We start from the raw sequence: 16,650 nt of genomic DNA on the forward strand, positions 1-16,650 counted from the left end.
AGATTAGGCCCTTTGTTAATTCTCTCCTCACCCCCACTTACCTTCTCCTTGATTCTGTCACTTTCAGATAAATGGGAGATCACTTACATGTCTTTCAGAAGAAGTTTTGCAAGTAGCACATTTGTGTACTGAATATCTAACCTAAAGTTTTAAGGGACGTTTGCAGGACAAGTTGCCTGTATAAAATTTTATTTTTTATACTTTAGGGTAATATAGTTGGTAAAATTTGAGGATCCATAGTAGTATATTTATATGAATACAGGAGGATCCATACAACTCCTCTAAGGGCAAATCTACACTACAAAATTAAGTCAATCTAAGTTATGTCAACATACAGCCACCACAGTAATGAAATTGCTTTTGCAAGTCCACACTACACTTCTTGTGTTGACGGTGTGCATCTTCACTAGGAGCATGTGCAGGGATTTAACTGTCAGTGTGGGGCATTGTGGGACAGCTTTTGAAAGGCAGCAACAGCCAATGTAAGCAACACTGTCTACCATCACACTGTGTTGAGCTAACTACATCAACCTAAGCGCTACTCCTCTCATGGAGGTGGAATTATTAAGTCCATGTGGTGGGCAAGTTACATTGGTGGAAGCTGCGTTTTAGGGTAGATGCTAATGGTTAGGTTGACTTAAGCTGCCTTTTGTCAACCTAACTGTAGTGTAGACCAGGGCTAACTATTTTTGGAAGCACAAGCTGGCCATGAAGCAAGGTCACTCATCACTTCCAGGATCAGCATCCTTGCACCAGAAGGAAACTGAGGATAATACAGTAGTTTGATAAATGCATCCAAAGCCTACTATTGGGCCATGAGGATGTCCAGCCGCTGCTGAGAAGCTACTGCATTGCAGCTGTACTTTTCCAACCTGATCTAATTCTTAGCACCCATTCAGGTTACATACCGAAAGAGCGGCTGACACTCGAATAATTCCACTCCGCAGCAACAGGTTAGTTTGTTTTCTGACCACTAATGAGAACAAAAATGTGCAGGGCAGAGGTCACTTGTAACCATTAGATTTTAAATGTAAATTGGCCACAATGCCGGGGTTATAGGCCATTGAAGATGAATGAGCCCTGATTTAGCAGGAGGGGCATTGGAAATGTAAGCAAAAGCCGAATCGCTCCCTAGGAAAGCAGACCTGTCCAGCGGGGCAGCTGAACAAAGGCGCATAAAGAAGATAAATACGCCGAAGCAGAGGGCTGCAGCGCGGGGCCCCGAGCGCCGCTCTTTGTGTGTGCACAGTGCGTGTAGGTGGCTCACACAAAGGAATTCCCAGCCCCTTTTCCAGCCAAACCTCTGACCCGCCCGCGAAGCGAGCGATCGTGCCGGCTCGGCTGGTGGCCGTTCAGCCATTTGCATGGCGCGCAGCGCACCCGGCGCTCCCGCCCCGCGCACACACTCCCGGACTCGGGCAGTGGCGCGCGCGCAGGCAGCTCCAGCCGGGCGCAGCCGTGCAGCTCCCCGGTTGTGTGCACACGGGGACGGAGTGGGAGCGGCAGCGGCACCTAACCCACCGGCGCTGCCACAGAGCCGCTCCCCGCCCTGCCAGCGGCTAGCTCCAGAGCAAAGGGGCCGCAGCAGAGAGCGGGCTGCCGTACAGAGTCCCCAGGCATTTGCAAATTCGACCCCCGCCCCCAAGCCGGGGCCGGAGCAGGACACCGCAGGGAGGGCGAAGGGGTGTCTCCTGCCACGGCCTGGCACTCGGCTGGCCCGCCGCGCTGTCTGGCTCACTAAAGCGAGGAGAGGTTGGGACTGGCCCGCGCAGGGCCCCAGGAAGCGCCTTATCCCGCCGCTCAGGGCTGAAACTGACCAGATCCGCTGCGGCAGCTGGGGCCGGATCCAGGCAGGGGCCCCCCAGGGCACTGGACACGCGGAACCAACCCTCCCGAAGAGCCGAGGCGCTGACGTGACACTGTCCCCGCTGTCCAGAGGTAAGCGCTTGGCTCGCCCTGTGTTGCACAGCCCCACCATGCAAAGGCGTCCCGTTCCCAGTCCATGGCAGCTGCCCCGTTCAGGTGTAGAGCCCAAGCGGTCCTTGCTGGCGAGTCAAACCTAATGGTTGTACTAGGGAATGGAAATGCATTCCCACGGGGCTGGGTTTGGCAGCTCCTCGGCCCTTTTTCTTTCCCCCAGTCCAGCGGATTTCTTGAAGCTGGATGGAGAACTTAATTCCCCGCGAAATGCTAATGATGCACTTGCTCGAAGGATCTCAAGTAGGAGTAAATTGTTCACCGAGTGTGAATTAAAGCATGTCCTCTATGGCTGCTGTGCAGGATCCTCTGAGACTTTCTATTTAAAACATCCATCACAATGCAACAGTTAATTAAGAAACAACCTTGTGATTTTGTTCCTAAATTTGTTTTTTTAAAGTACCCGACAACAAGCTAAATGTGTTTATTAATGGCGATTTGGAACTCTGTCAGTTTTAATCATGCTTTTCCCTTCTGTCAATCCTGATTAATCCAGTTCACTGCCTACCCCGTATAGTTCGGCCGCAGCAGCACTGAGCATGCTCCCATATGGAGAGGCATATTTTCTTGTCTCTTCTCCTGCTCTCACATAGTAAGCCACATTAAGATCCGCCCCCCCCCCACACTCACTTTTTCTTTTTGCCTTTACTCCTGCTGACCTATTAGAAATCTGAAAGACTCAGCACCTTTACAGTCATGTTTAAGCCTGTTTAACAGCAGCATAATAGTAGATTCCATCATTCATTTTTATTGAACACTTGCCCAACCTACTAAAATCACATGAATGGTACAAGCCTTCAGTATGCATACACGTTACTTAACATCATGGCAGGTAACGCCTCAGGAAGAATTCTACAGAATTTAATAGCATTGAAACCAATAGGGTTTTATAAATCTTACTCTAAAAACCTATAGAACAGAACAAAAAGCAATAAACTTTATTAAATTATAAATTAAATTAATATTAGGAGTTTTTAAAACTACCGAAAGGTTATGATTTTAACTTAATTCAGTAGGGCTTTCCACAGTGGCATGCAAAGGCAATAATATAGATCAATGTATATATCCTTTTCTCTGTCTCATCTGTCTACAAAGTTAAAGAACTCTTGCTATGTCACAAATTGACAATGTCCCAAAAGAAATAAGTGAAATATTTACTGTAAGTAACAAAATCTTCATTGGCATTTATTAAGACATATTTATTCCATGGTTTAGGTGGCCAGCATATTCCTCTTCCTGCCAGTAAAATTCTTCCAGTTCTTCCCTTGCCTTCTCTGTGCCCCTCAGATAACATTTATTCATTCTTTAATTAGGAAATCCTAATGCATGTCAATTGGCCCCTCCAGCTATCCAATACTAATGGTGTCCTATGATGGGAAGCCCTCATAAGACCAAGGGTATTGGGACCTCATCTTGCCAGCCCTTTCCGATGTAAGTAAATGGTCCTACTGTGAATAGTGCCACTGAAGGCAATGATTACACTCGTGAATTAATGGGTACAGTTGGTGGAACTGGGTCTTGGCATTGTGAAAAGATGGGTTCCTTTAACAAACGCTTTTCTTCTGCAAGTGTATTATTCACGTGACTTTCCCTTATAAAAACAACAACAAAAACCAAATAAAAAATAGCCATTTTTTCTACAATCCAAAACCTTTTAAGCTTTTAATGTAGATAGATTTAAAACTTGCATAAACATTAGGTCACAAGTATTTGGCAGGCATATTTAATGAAAGCCATTAACAATCCCTATAATAAAGTAAGATTATAGTGTTTAGAACTGTCCTAGGTTTATAGAGAAAGGGATCCAGTTAAAGTAGAGAGCCCAAATCCATGAAAGCTGTTGAGCATGCTCAGTGGAGTATCTAACATTCTGGTCCTGTTGCATTCAGAAAGAAGATGGGTGAGGTAATTTTTCGTTGGGCCAACTTCTGTTGGTGAGCGAGACAAGATTTCAGGCTTGCACAGAACTCTTCTGTAGGCCTGGGAAGCTAAATACAAGGGAGAACAGATTGTTTAGCATAAGGAGTTAACACATAAGAGACCTTTCAAGGTGAAGTGGGTCGTTAACACCTCTGCAGTCACAGGACAAAGGAGGGTTAGTGGGTTATAGATCATTGTAATGAGCCTTAAACCCAGTGTCTTTATTGAGTTCATGATTTTTAGTGTCTAACGAAGTTATGAATTTAAGCTCCCAGGTTTGTCTTTTGCAGTAGGGCATTTCATTAGTGGTAGCTGGCTCCTAAGAATTGGGATAAGAGGCCAAGACTGGGGCCAGTCCTACTCCCATAGAAGCCAGTGGATTTTTTTTTTCATATAGAGCACCATCAAGCTATTTTTTTTCTTATGATATTGAATCAGAAACTGATTCATGCTGTCATGTCATTTATGCCTATGGAGATTCTGCAGCTGTGCAATCAAGGAAGCTATTTCTTTTCAATGAACAGAAATGTATATACCTAGATCCATCAGCTAATTTTTCATTATTTTTTTTTTTAGTCTGATTAGCCATATTGGAACATCACAGTTCCTATGTGTTTTTTGTTTTTTGTTTTTAGTACCATCAACACCCATGTTTAGGGTTCCCTGCATCAATTTTTATCACAATTTGTTCTTGTCAGAGAACAAACATCCCTAATTCTCTTTTTTGAAAAATAATTATTTTCACAGTCCATGGTGCATTTTTTTCCTTAGGTCTGATAGTTAGAAACAGAAAATCAAAATGCCAGTTCAAAAATGACTTACAAACAGTGTAATGACAAGACCAGCATTTAGCTTTGGCACAAGCAGAGCAACAGGTGTGGGGAAGAGGCTAATATTAGAAATGTAAATGCTGCTTTTTGTCACTTTACGGTGCATGAAAAAGATGTGAAAATGTTTTTAATAACTTAAATCGAAGAAAATTTGCAACACATAAGGCAATGTCTGCCCTTGCACAACTCCCATTGACGTGCATATCTGAGAGCAGAATTTGGTTCTAGTGCTTAATTTAAAGAAACAATAGCAAGGGGCAAATTTTCACTGTTGGCCTAGTTGTCACATGTACATAAAACTCTCCTATATATGGGACTACAATTAAGCATTTTTGTATCTACCAGATGTCTCATTGTGACTGACGAATTCAAAAAAGACTTTTTATGCACCAATCCTACAAAGACATAAGGAAATGTGTAACTTTACACATGTGAGTAGTTCAGCTCTATTGAAGTTAAGAGTACTGTGCATGTGTGCAAAGTTATACATGTGTTTATCTTTGCAGGATTAGATCCTTAGTAATTTTTTTGTAGACATAATGGATGATCCTGCAGTCCTTTCTCAGGCCTTACTGAGGATGGTCCTTGGATATTATGGGTAGTTTTGCCTTTGTAAGGACTACAGGATGGGGCCAGTATAATATGGTAATTACCAAACAATTATTGTAGAAAAGTCTTGTCCAAATATCTTATACAACATACACATAACTTTATACGTTATATATTCAAAATTATCATACCCTAATGATCACAATTAAGTTTATAACATTGCCCATCAGTACAAAGCACATAACTAATATTGCACAAACCGCAAAAAAAATGCTGTAGAGTTACAAATTTTGCCTCTGTGAGAAACAAAAGGACAGTCATGTGTTCGTTTTTTGGGTGTGACATTCCACAAGCTAATAGTTTTAGCCAAAGGGACAGCATCTGTCAAGCCTTTCACAAAGAAACATGCCACATACAGCAACTTCCCCTCATATATACACACATACTTTGTACAAGCAATTTCTATTCTGTTATGTTGACTCACACATGGTGATTAGTCACAAAGAACATTATCAATATTATTTTACAAATACAAATCTATGTATTTTCAGATTAGGTTAACCTATGTATTGGTGGTTTCTGCTCACCAAATCCTCCAGGGCGTCTCAAATCCACATCATGTAGCTGACTGCTAGACTTTGCATTTGGATTCATGAAATAGGTAAAACTTCTGGAACCTGATGGGTTCTTGAACCATTTCAGGATATCAGTCTTCTCAGACAAGCAATTCTAGCAAAGGTCTGAAATGAAGTTGCTCAATAAATTGCCTTGAGAGTTGTCTTCCTCCATTGTGCCCTCCCCTCGCTCCACCCAATGGAACAACAAGGATTAACCATTGGCGCTAAACTATTCCTCTTTTTGTGATCTGTATTATTAATATGGAGGATACTAAAAACTGAGGGCCAACTCTCTGGCATTAAAAGAGCATAAAGCAGTATAACTATTTTCAACAATAGCTCTCAATCACTCAAAGTAACAATTTGTTCCAAACCTACCAAAATGTTCACACTTTGGTCCAGTGGTTCTCAACCTTTACAGACTACTGTACCCCTTTTAGGAGTCTGTTGTGTCTTGCGTACCCCAAGTTTCACCTCACTTAAAAACAATTGCTTACAAAATCAGACACAGAAATACAGAAGTGTTCCAGCACACTATTACTGAAAAATTGTGTACTTTCTCATTTTACCATCTAATTATAATATAAATTAATTGGAATATAAATATTGTACTCAAGTTCAGCGTATAGTATATAGAACAATATAAAACAAGTCATTGTCTGTATGAAATTTTAGTTTGTGCCAACTTCACTAGTGCTTTTTATGTATCCTGTTGTAAAACTAGGCAAATATCTAGATGAGTTGATGTACCCCCTGGAAGACCTCTGTGTAGCCCCAGGGGTATGTGTCCCCTTGGTTAAGAACCACTGCATTAGTTCCACAGCCAGACAGAATTATTCACTAGGGTGTTCTGGAAACTCACTGGATACACGAGTCATTTGGGATATTCTACCAAAGTCAGACTAGCTCTCAGAGGGGACTGTCTGAAAGCCATAACTTCCTCTGCTTTAAGGAAGTGCTAAGAGTGGGAAAGGGGAGTGACTGCTATGTACCCACAGTCTATGTATAAGTTTGTTGCATGTTTGGGTCCAAACCAGGGACGATTCCAGGGTAGCTCTGAATGACATTAAATCCCTTGAAAATACATGAAATACAAGATCACCAAGATAATGAATCTTAACAACAACTAGCTCTTACATGGCAATTCATCAGTAGATGTCAAAGTGCTTTACTGCAGAGGTCAGTGTCATTATCTCCATTTTTACAGCTGGGGAAACTGAGGCAGAAAGAGGGGAAGCCCAAGGTCACTAGGCAGGCAAGAGCCAGGAATAGAACCCATGTTTCCTGAGTCACTATCTAGTGCTCTAGCCACTAGACAACACTGCCTCTTGATAACCCCTGGACTGGATTTGACAGAAAGTTCATTAGCTCAGCTAGGAATCAAAAGAGATGGTCTGTACACCACTAGATAAAGAGAGAACTTTTTCAGTTAGTTCATCCAGAAGTGACTGGCTTGATATAGGAATTACGGAGTGAAATTCTATGGCCTATGTCATGCAAGGTTCAGATTAGATGATCACAGTGGTCTCTTCTGACCTTTAAACCTATATATTCATGAGTATTCAGTGCTGTCAATCTGGCTTCTTGCATGAAAATTGAGTGTGTGGGTTTTTTTTTTAAATCAGGTAAGCAGTTAAATAAGTAGCAGTAAATCATAATCTAAACAGGGATTAAAATCATTCAAAAAGAAAAATAAGAGGCAATATAGACAAAATACCCTTTTCTCGACCATCCATATTCAGCATATTGAATTCCCATTAAAGTCAGTGGGAATGATCCTCATCAAGGCCCAGCTACTCAAAGGTATTTCTGCATCTAACTCTAGGTGCCTAAATACCTTTGAGGAGCTGGGCCCAAGTACTCACAGGATCAGACCCTGTAAATATTAGTGTTTTCATGGAAGACTCTATTTTCCACCTCAGCCCAGCTATGACTGTCTTCTTAGTATGTGGTAAATTTTCACTGTAATGCAAACAACATAGATTTCAGTACAATGTTTATGATGTTTTTTCCTCCACTCCTGCAGTTGTGTTGGCCAGATGGACTAGGCTCATATTTTGTTAAATCTCACTTATATAGTTGCTGTTGAATACAGTCCCATCTCCTGTTGAGAGCAGAGCTGACAGCCTGCAGGTTTCTCTGACACCATTGAATTTGGCCATCAAACTGCCTCTGACTTCACCATGTGTTGCTGTTCTGAGGTCAACAAATGTGATTTTTTCCCCATCCTAGCACAAGACGTGATGGGCCAGACCCTCAGCTGGTGTAAATCAGCATAACTCCCCTGAAGTCAATGGAGTGATGCCAATGTACTGCAGCTTTGGATCTGGCCCAGCGTCTTCAGGACTCCCTGCAGCTGGGGAGTGCAGTGGACAAGAACAATAAACCGTTAAGCTGCTCTGGCGCTATTTTTTCTTAAAAGTTGCATACACATTATGCACGTTGTTGTTTTTACCACCTGTGGGTTCGGCCAAAGGAAACTGAAGAGCATTTTGGAAAGCACAATGCTGCAAAGTCAGCAGAAAGAAAAATCCAAATAAAGCAAATGACCCAATAGTGTCTTGAACATTAAAGAATTACAAAAATAACAGACCTTCCCCACCCCTGATCAGAAAGACACTTCTGGCTGTTGGGAATGTAATTGAAGTGCTATGTCAGAAGCAAATTATTACTTTAATTTAGCTTTGTACATTAAGGAATTTTATATATATAGTATTTCCCATTTATGTCTTTTAAAAAGTGTTGACTTTTCCTGTATATTTTTTTTTGTTTGTTTAATACATTGATACTCAGACCTCAGTGGTTCAAGATCCAAATTAGCAATCAACATTATCCAAAAGAGTGACAGTAGTATGAATTTATATATATAATTTTCACAGCAAAATGACTGACCAAGTATTATTATTTTATCAACTACAATTGGTTAATAACATACTAAAAGCATCCTGCTTGGTTAATGACTTAGACTGGTTAATAATGAAATCACACAGTGTTTTAATATCGTGTGCTGCTAAGAGCCACTAGAGACACATTAAAGAGCCACTGGGAGCTCGCGAGCAGCAGTCTGAGTATTACTGCTTTAGTACATATATAACAAAATAAAGTTATGCCCTATGTTCATAAGGCAAGAAAAAATGGACAGATTGTAGCATTTCATATTGGTAAATTTCCTTATTTTTATTGTTTGTTTGTATTACAGTAGGACCTAAAGGACTCAATTAGGATCAGAACACTATTGTGCTAGACACTGAACAAACACATAAGAAGTCATGATCCTTGGCCTAGATATGAGGCTCCTAATAGTGCAAAATGTACTACATGCTGGGAGACTATGTATATTCCCACGCATAGAATACCTTCCCATAGCGAGATATTAAATACAGATCTAGAATTTCTAAGGCTCAGGATGACGAGTAAACTCAGGGGTTCTGTTAGTCATAAGTTTTTTTTCTATACATGGTAATTAATTTTCCAAGTGTGAGATTGGTCCCTTAGGCCCAGATTCACCTTGAACTAGAACTAAGACTAACACAGGTATTTGAGAGCAGTTGGCTTTGAGGGGCTAGTTAGGCACCCAGTGCAATTAGGCCAGCTTAATTTGCACCCCTTTTGCAATGGCCCCTATAAATGCCCTAACCACTGCCCAGTTTACCTATGGCCTACCTAAGAATGTGTCCTGCACTAATGCCTCCTGTGGAGGTGTGTTGAGGCAACACACTGAAACAACTGAAGACAGTTGGAAGTTTTTCAAAGTTTTTCTTGTGCCTTATTAAGGGCACAAGAGCAACCTATCCCACTGCATAGGAAAGATAGGAAGTATGGCCATTAGCAATTATCTTTGAAAAGTCATGGAAGACAGGAGACATTCCAGAAGAATGGAAAATGGCACTATATTTGCCCATCTATAAAAAGGGAAATAAGGACAACCCGGGGAATTACAGACCAGTCAGCTTAACTTCTGTACCCGGAAAGATAATTGGGCAAATAATAAAGCAATCAATTTGCAAACATCATGAAGATAGTAATGAGATAAGTAACAGTCAGCATGGATTTGTCAAGAACAAATCATGTCAAGCCAACCTGATAGCTTTCTTTGACAGAGTAACAAGGCTTGTGGATGAGGGGAAGCGGTAGACATGGTATATCTTGACTTTAGTAAAACTTTTGATACTGTCTCGCGTGACCTTCTCATAAACAAACTAAGGAAATACAACCTAGATGGAGCACCCTAAAGTGGGTGCATAACTGCGTGGAAAACCATTCCCGGAGAGTAGTTATCAGTGGTTCGTAAGTGGAAGGGCATAACAAGTGGGGTCCCACAGGGATCAATTCTGAGTCTGGTTCTGTTCAATATCTTCATCAATGATTTAGATAATGGCATAGAGAGTACACTTACAAAGTTTGCAGATGATACCAAGCTGGGGGGGTTGCAAGTGCTTAGGAGGATCAGGGCTGCCTGGGGGGGAGGGACGAGGGAGGGGCAAGTGGGGAAATTTGCTCCGGTCCCCACAGCGGCCCCCACAAGAATATAGTATTCTATAGTATTGCAACTTTTTTTATGGAAGGGGCCCCCAAAATTGCTTTGCCACAGGCCCCCTGAATCCTCTGGGCAGCCCTGAGGAGGATAGGATTATAATTCAAAATGATCTGGAGAAATTGTCTGAAGTAAATAGGATGAAATTCAATAAGGACAAATGCAAAATACTCCACTTAGGAAGGAATAATCAGTTGCACACATACAAAATGGGAAATGGCTGCCTAGGCAGGAGTACTGCAGAAAGGGATCGGGGGTCATAGTGGACCACAAGCTAAATATGAGTCAACAGTATAACATTGTTGCTAAAAAAAGCAGACATTTTGGGATGTATTGGCAGGACTGTTGTAAGCAAGACACGAGAAGTAATTCTGCTCTACTCTGCCATGATTAGGCCTCAACTGGAGTATTGTGTCCAGTTCTGGGTGCCACATTTCAGGAAAGATGTGGACAAATTGGAGAAAGTCCAGAGAAGAGCAACAAAAATGATTAAAGGTCTAGAAAACGTGGCCTATGAGGGCAGATTGAAAAAATTGGGTTTGTTTAGACTGGAAAAGAGAAGACTGAGAGGGGACATGATAACAGTTTTCAAGTACATAAAAGGTTGTTACAAGGGGCAGGGAAATTTTTTTTTCTTCTTAACTGCTGAGGAAAGGACAAGAAGCAACGGGCTTAAATTGCAGCAAGAGAGGTTTAGGTTGGACATGAGGAAAAACTTCCTGTCAGGTTGGTTAAGCACTGGAATAAATTGACTAGGGAGGTTGTGGAATCTCCATCATTGGCAATTTTTAAGAGCAGGTTAAGACAAACACCTGTCAGGAATGGTCTAGATCAGTGCCACTCCGAGCTACGGGCGGCTGTGCCTGTGGATGGTCAATGTAAACAAACTATCTTGCAGCCCACCAATGGATTACCCTGACGGGCCACAGGTTTCCCACCACTGGTTTAGATAATACTTAGTCCTGCCCTGAGTGCAGGAGACTGGACTAGATGTCCTCTCGAGGTCCCTTCCAGTCCTATGATTCTATGATTGCTGGTATAGCTGCTCTGGGACACCTGTAGTGAGCCCCTTTGAGAGGCTCATGTCCTCTTTGTGGCTCCTTTACCCCCACAAAGGGGCCACAGCCCAACTAATTCTCCCCTCTCTGTGCAGCGTTAATGCTGGGCACTTATTTATTTTTATTTATTAATTTATTTAAACAACAATAAAAAAAATCTGCATGTAAAGGTCTAGGTACCCTAAGAATTAGATTTATAGCACTTTAAAAAAATCACTCATCGGGGAAAAAAATCTTATACAGGTAACAAGTTAGCTCATTCATTAAATCAAAGAGTAAAAAAATCACTTTCACTCACCACCTCCATAGCCTACCCTTCAGTCTTCCCCAAACCTTTATTTACTGAATGTCTTTGTTTTTGCGTTTTCCATCTAAATAAGTACAACTTTCTTCAGAGCTAAAATTCTTGGCGGGGAAATATCTGTAGAAATCTGGAATTATTATGTAAACCTAATTAGAACCCACAGACTATTTTAACGGCAGCTAAAATAGCTTGGAAACCTTGTGTTTGAAAAATATTTATGTAAAAATAGCACAGAAGGAACTCATGATCTCAGAGTAGGAGACAGAAGATACAAGACTCTAGGTCTCTGTGATTTCTGTCCTGGTTTGGCATCTCTTATTTTGTGTGCCCAAAATCAGAGCCAATCAGTGTCTCATTTAAAAAAACAAGTTTCTTTTCTGAGTCCCAGAGTTTGGCTGGGGAGATTATTGCTGCTTGACTATCCCCTTCTTCAAAAGCTTTTGTATTAGGAACAAAATCTTTCCATTTAGCCTATGTTCCTGCTCTTAAGGCTGGGAAGCACCAGATTTTGTAGATTTTCTGGAGGAGTATCTTCTAGTTTCTTAGCACCGGCCCAGATTGTCTCTTTGTTATGCATTTCTGTTACAGTAAATATCATAGTTCTTCCTGTGCTTTGTCAGAGTTCTTAGATTCTGCTCACCTTTTTAATTTGTACTCTTTCTATAGGTATGTCAAAGGCAAAATCTTGCCTTAACAGTAACTATGGAGCACACTTCTCTAGATCACTGGCTTATCTGCTATATTAGGGCGTTGGGGGCCTACTTTTTCAAGAATGCAATAAGGTTGGTTGCTCCTGCAGTCCTAGGAAGCACAACCAATCCTGGCTCTTACTTGATTTTCCAGAATCTCTATTAATATTTTTTTTTGAAGGCTGCAAGAAATCTGCTGATTTGCTGGATTTCTCTTACACATTTTAGTGAAAAATTCTTCTCTTGCTGTATTGTGGTCTTAACTTTATCAAAATGGCTCTTTTAGACCTTGTCTATACTGTGAAATTTTACCCTGTCTGAACACAGTTGCAAGCAATTGTGTTGGGCATTAACATTGTTTAATGGACAGTGTTGACCAGAACTTTAAGTACTCAGTTTCATGTCAGCTGTGATTTAAAACTCCAAAGTTGAAAGTTCCATCACAGTTAGCTGATATGTACACCAAACATAGACTTTTCTGATCTTCATAGATTCATAGAGTTTAAGACCAGATGGAATCGCTAGCTCATCTAGTCTGATAGTACAGGCCATTAAATTTCACCATTACCCCTGGATTGAGCCTAATAGCATGTGTCTGCCTAAATCATGCATTCCAAAAAAGGACCTGTCTTGATTTGAAGACATCAAGAGATGAAGTCACCACTTCCCTTGGTAATTTGTTCCCTCACTGTTAGAATGTTGTGCCTAGCTTCTCATTTGAATTTGTTTTGGCTTCAGCTTCCAGCCATTGGTTCTTGTTAGGCCCAGATTAAAAAGCTCCTTAATGCCCAATATTTTCTACCCATTAAAGTACTTGTACAAGGCAATCAAGTCACCTCTGTCTTCTTTTTGATAAACTAAACAGATTGAGCACTAAGTCTATCACTGAAAAGCATTTTCTCCAGCACCTCGAATCATTTTTGAGGCTCTTTTCTGAACCCTCTTCAATTTTTCAACTCCTTTTTTTTTTTAAAATGCAGATACCAGAACTGGATGCAGTAGCCCATTATCAGTCTCACCAATGCTGTGTACAGAGGTAAAACCACCTCCGTACTCCTACTCACTATATCCTGTTTATATGTCCATAGCTCACATTAGCCCTTTTTGCCACAGCATTGCACTGGGTGCCCATGTTGAGTTATTTATCCAGTATGTCCCCATAACATCACTATAGTGCATCCAGCTTTGTATCATCTAACATGATTTTTGGTAACCATGTGCAGACATGGTTAAAAAGTAATAGTGAATAGACTTAAATTTATCTCTGTGTGACCATATTGTACATGTAGAACTGCGAGACAGTCACTCCTAGAACTTGCGATGATTTCAGATAAGAGGCTCTAACAGATTTAGTGTCCTATTGCTCTGCCTTCGTACTCTGCTCTGTATTACTTTTGTGACACAAATGACAGGTCCAGGGTTTTCCCATCACATGTTGTAGTCTTAAAAAATCTTGTTTCTGCATATGCTCTTTGTGTTAGACATTTTTTCTTTTAAATTATATTGAGACAGTATTTACATTTTAAAATGTTAGCTTTTCAGTTAGGTAGGTGTATTATTTCTTTTATGGTGTGAGAGCTCTTAAGAGAGCTTCCTTCCTATGCACTTTTTGAAAAGTTTATATGGAAAGGAACTCAATAAAATATCTTCCTTGTAAGAATTTTCATCCCTATTAATACCGTATTCAGGAAAGCCTGTATTTTTTTATGGCCACTATGACTAGTCTATTTTTTTATTTCATAATGCAGCCATATTAGTGATTCCATAGTTAAGGTTTTTGACAATATTTCTATTATAAGACAAGTTTTTGCCATAACCTCTTCCTTTTTCTCTTGAATTTCTGAGGAAGTGCTCCTAGCTGTGTGAAATTGATCATGCGTGGTCTTCTAGTCAGAGGAGAATTTTTTATGAAAGTTCATTTTCTTTATTACGGTTGTATGGAAAAAATGAGTTGTTAGATGAAAATGCATTTCTATTAAGAGCTCTGAAAATATAAAACTGGGAGAGGTCATGAAGAAGCTTTATAAGCAACTTAAGAAAAGATACAATCCTGTGAACTCTATGAAACACATCCTGTAGTAAGGGCAAGGTAGTGAATTTCCATTATAAGCCCAATTTTGAGCATCCCCAATTTTCAGAAAAAAGCTCCTTTCATCCTGAAATTTCTCATGGGTCTGTTACTAAAGGAGAAATTGTTTGTTTGTTTGTTTTTTCCAAAAGTTTGAGGTTAATCAAACAAACTTTTTTAGGATATGGAACTTAAAAACAATACTAGTTTTTCTTTTTGTTTGTTTGTTTGTTTTTGTTAGCTCCTAACATTTATGCCCACTCAATTTGAAGTGGTTTGCATGGACAACATGAAGTTTGTTTTATACAGTAGCCCTCAATAAGCACTAATGCATAGAACTACTTTTAATAAGTCTGCATGGAAAATTCAGGAGTTATAAATTAGAGGCTAGAGTTGAACTTCTGGAAGCTAAACAGAGAGGTTTGCAAATACTATAATTTATCTGAGAGGACTGGTAGAAGTTAGTAATAATATGGAGCATATCTGCAGGGCTTGTTAGTTTCATGAGAAGCAGATCATGGAACTTACAAGCCTGTCTACTGTAGTTAGCATAGCTCACAAGTTCCATGAAAAACTGGACAGTTGTACAATGGCCAAGCATCCTTTAGCTCTCCCTATGGCCACACTGGCTTTCATTAGCTTTCCTGCAAAACAGCTTGGGGAAGGAGATCGGCAAACCTCATTGCCCTAGATCAGCTTTTCAAGCAGTCACTTTGCTCCTGACACCCTTCTCTTAGATTAGAATTAGGTTCCTTCTCTGCAAAGAGTCCCTATATTGGCTATCCCCAATTTAACAGTCTCCTTAATTAAATACGAGAGACAGATTCTTGCCTCCAGTTCAGGACACTTTGGGTTGTTCAGGTGGCCCAAACTATCTAACTGAGAATTCCCCCAGCCTAGGACAGCATTCAGCTGGTGTAAGCTGGCATAGCAAGATGTTATGCCAATCACTCACTGTTACCCATCCTGGCATTAAAGACATGTTGGGGCAGAGTAGACAGCATGTACACTCTGCCAATTCTCTGTATTGTCCATTGCGGACCACAGCCAGCCAATGTAAAATAGAGCAGTTTAAGAAGCCCAAACGCTGCTCTAATTTATTCTGGGGTATGGGCTGAAACTGATTCAGGTTGTGACTCCAAAAACTGTAACCAGTTCCCTGGCATAGAGTGGATCTTGATGTAGGAGATAATCTGATTCAAAGTTTATTGGCACAGCTCGAAAAGTAGAGAAAACAAAAGGTAATTGGAAACATTCATGTAGTTGGATGCTATGAAAGAACAGCTACATGGGTTCAATGCAAAGAAATATTACCTATAATATGTTGTTAAAACATCTCTCTCTTAGAACAAGGCCTCTCCCTCGATCAAAAAACTGCCTCTTGCAGTCTAAGTGTTGCTTTAATCAAGCTATCTTATGTCTGTTTGCTAGACTGATGGGTACATGTCCAGGATGTCACAAGTGTATCACTGCCAACCATGTAGATGCAGCTCATGGTTGTTGGCAGTTACAGTGGCTGTTAGGATGGGTTAGAACACAAAACAACTACCTAGGGAATTTAATATTGTGAAAGCTGAAGAGTATATAGAAACATGTTCTCAAACGTCCTGATCACAAAGAATTACAAATGTGTAAACATGTCTTACATTTATTCACCAATGTCACTTCTCCAGTGTGGAGAAAACCTGAGGAGAAACAGCAGCAGCCCAAGTCCACTGGAGTCTGTTGCTGCTCCCCAGATTTCTCAATGGATGAAGAGGATCATAGCAAATCTGCATTTGCACTCCCAGTTACAACAATGTGTAGTGGATCAGCTGCTGCTTAGGGAAGTGAAGGGAAGCATCTAGTGTGTTGCTGAGCAGACAGGGAAAAGAAAAGACCTGCTTCTTTCCAGTGGGATTTAGGAATCAGCAGAAGCAGGCCCTCGGTTTCTCCTCTTCTTTAATTAAAACTACAAAGATGATGAGTTGCTTATATGAACTTCAGAAGGCAATAAACTTCAGTCTACCTGTTTCAACTCTGGACTTTAAGAAATCCACAAACTATGTTCATAAGATGGGTCAGTCCAGCTCCAGACTTCAAAATATCCATACTAGAAATGCAG

General features: G+C 40.7%; 1 protein-coding gene across 3 annotated transcripts in view; it reads left to right on the forward strand.

The window, feature by feature from the left end:
- Nucleotides 1–1,107: 1,107 nt before the first annotated feature.
- The window catches only part of KBTBD11 (kelch repeat and BTB domain containing 11), a 45,401-nt gene continuing 29,858 nt past the window's right edge, over nt 1,108–16,650 (forward strand). For 2 of the 3 annotated variants that reach the window (XM_045010643.1, XR_006578204.1), the window contains exon 1: nt 1,108–1,938. The gene's annotated coding sequence lies outside the window, so the exon portion shown is untranslated. Of the gene's footprint in view, nt 1,939–3,323; nt 3,409–16,650 lie in introns of all 3 variants that reach the window. The other variant, XM_045010644.1, reaches the window with a different exon arrangement.

This window comes from Mauremys mutica, chromosome 3, assembly GCF_020497125.1.
Source record: "Mauremys mutica isolate MM-2020 ecotype Southern chromosome 3, ASM2049712v1, whole genome shotgun sequence".
NCBI lineage: Eukaryota > Metazoa > Chordata > Testudines > Geoemydidae > Mauremys > Mauremys mutica.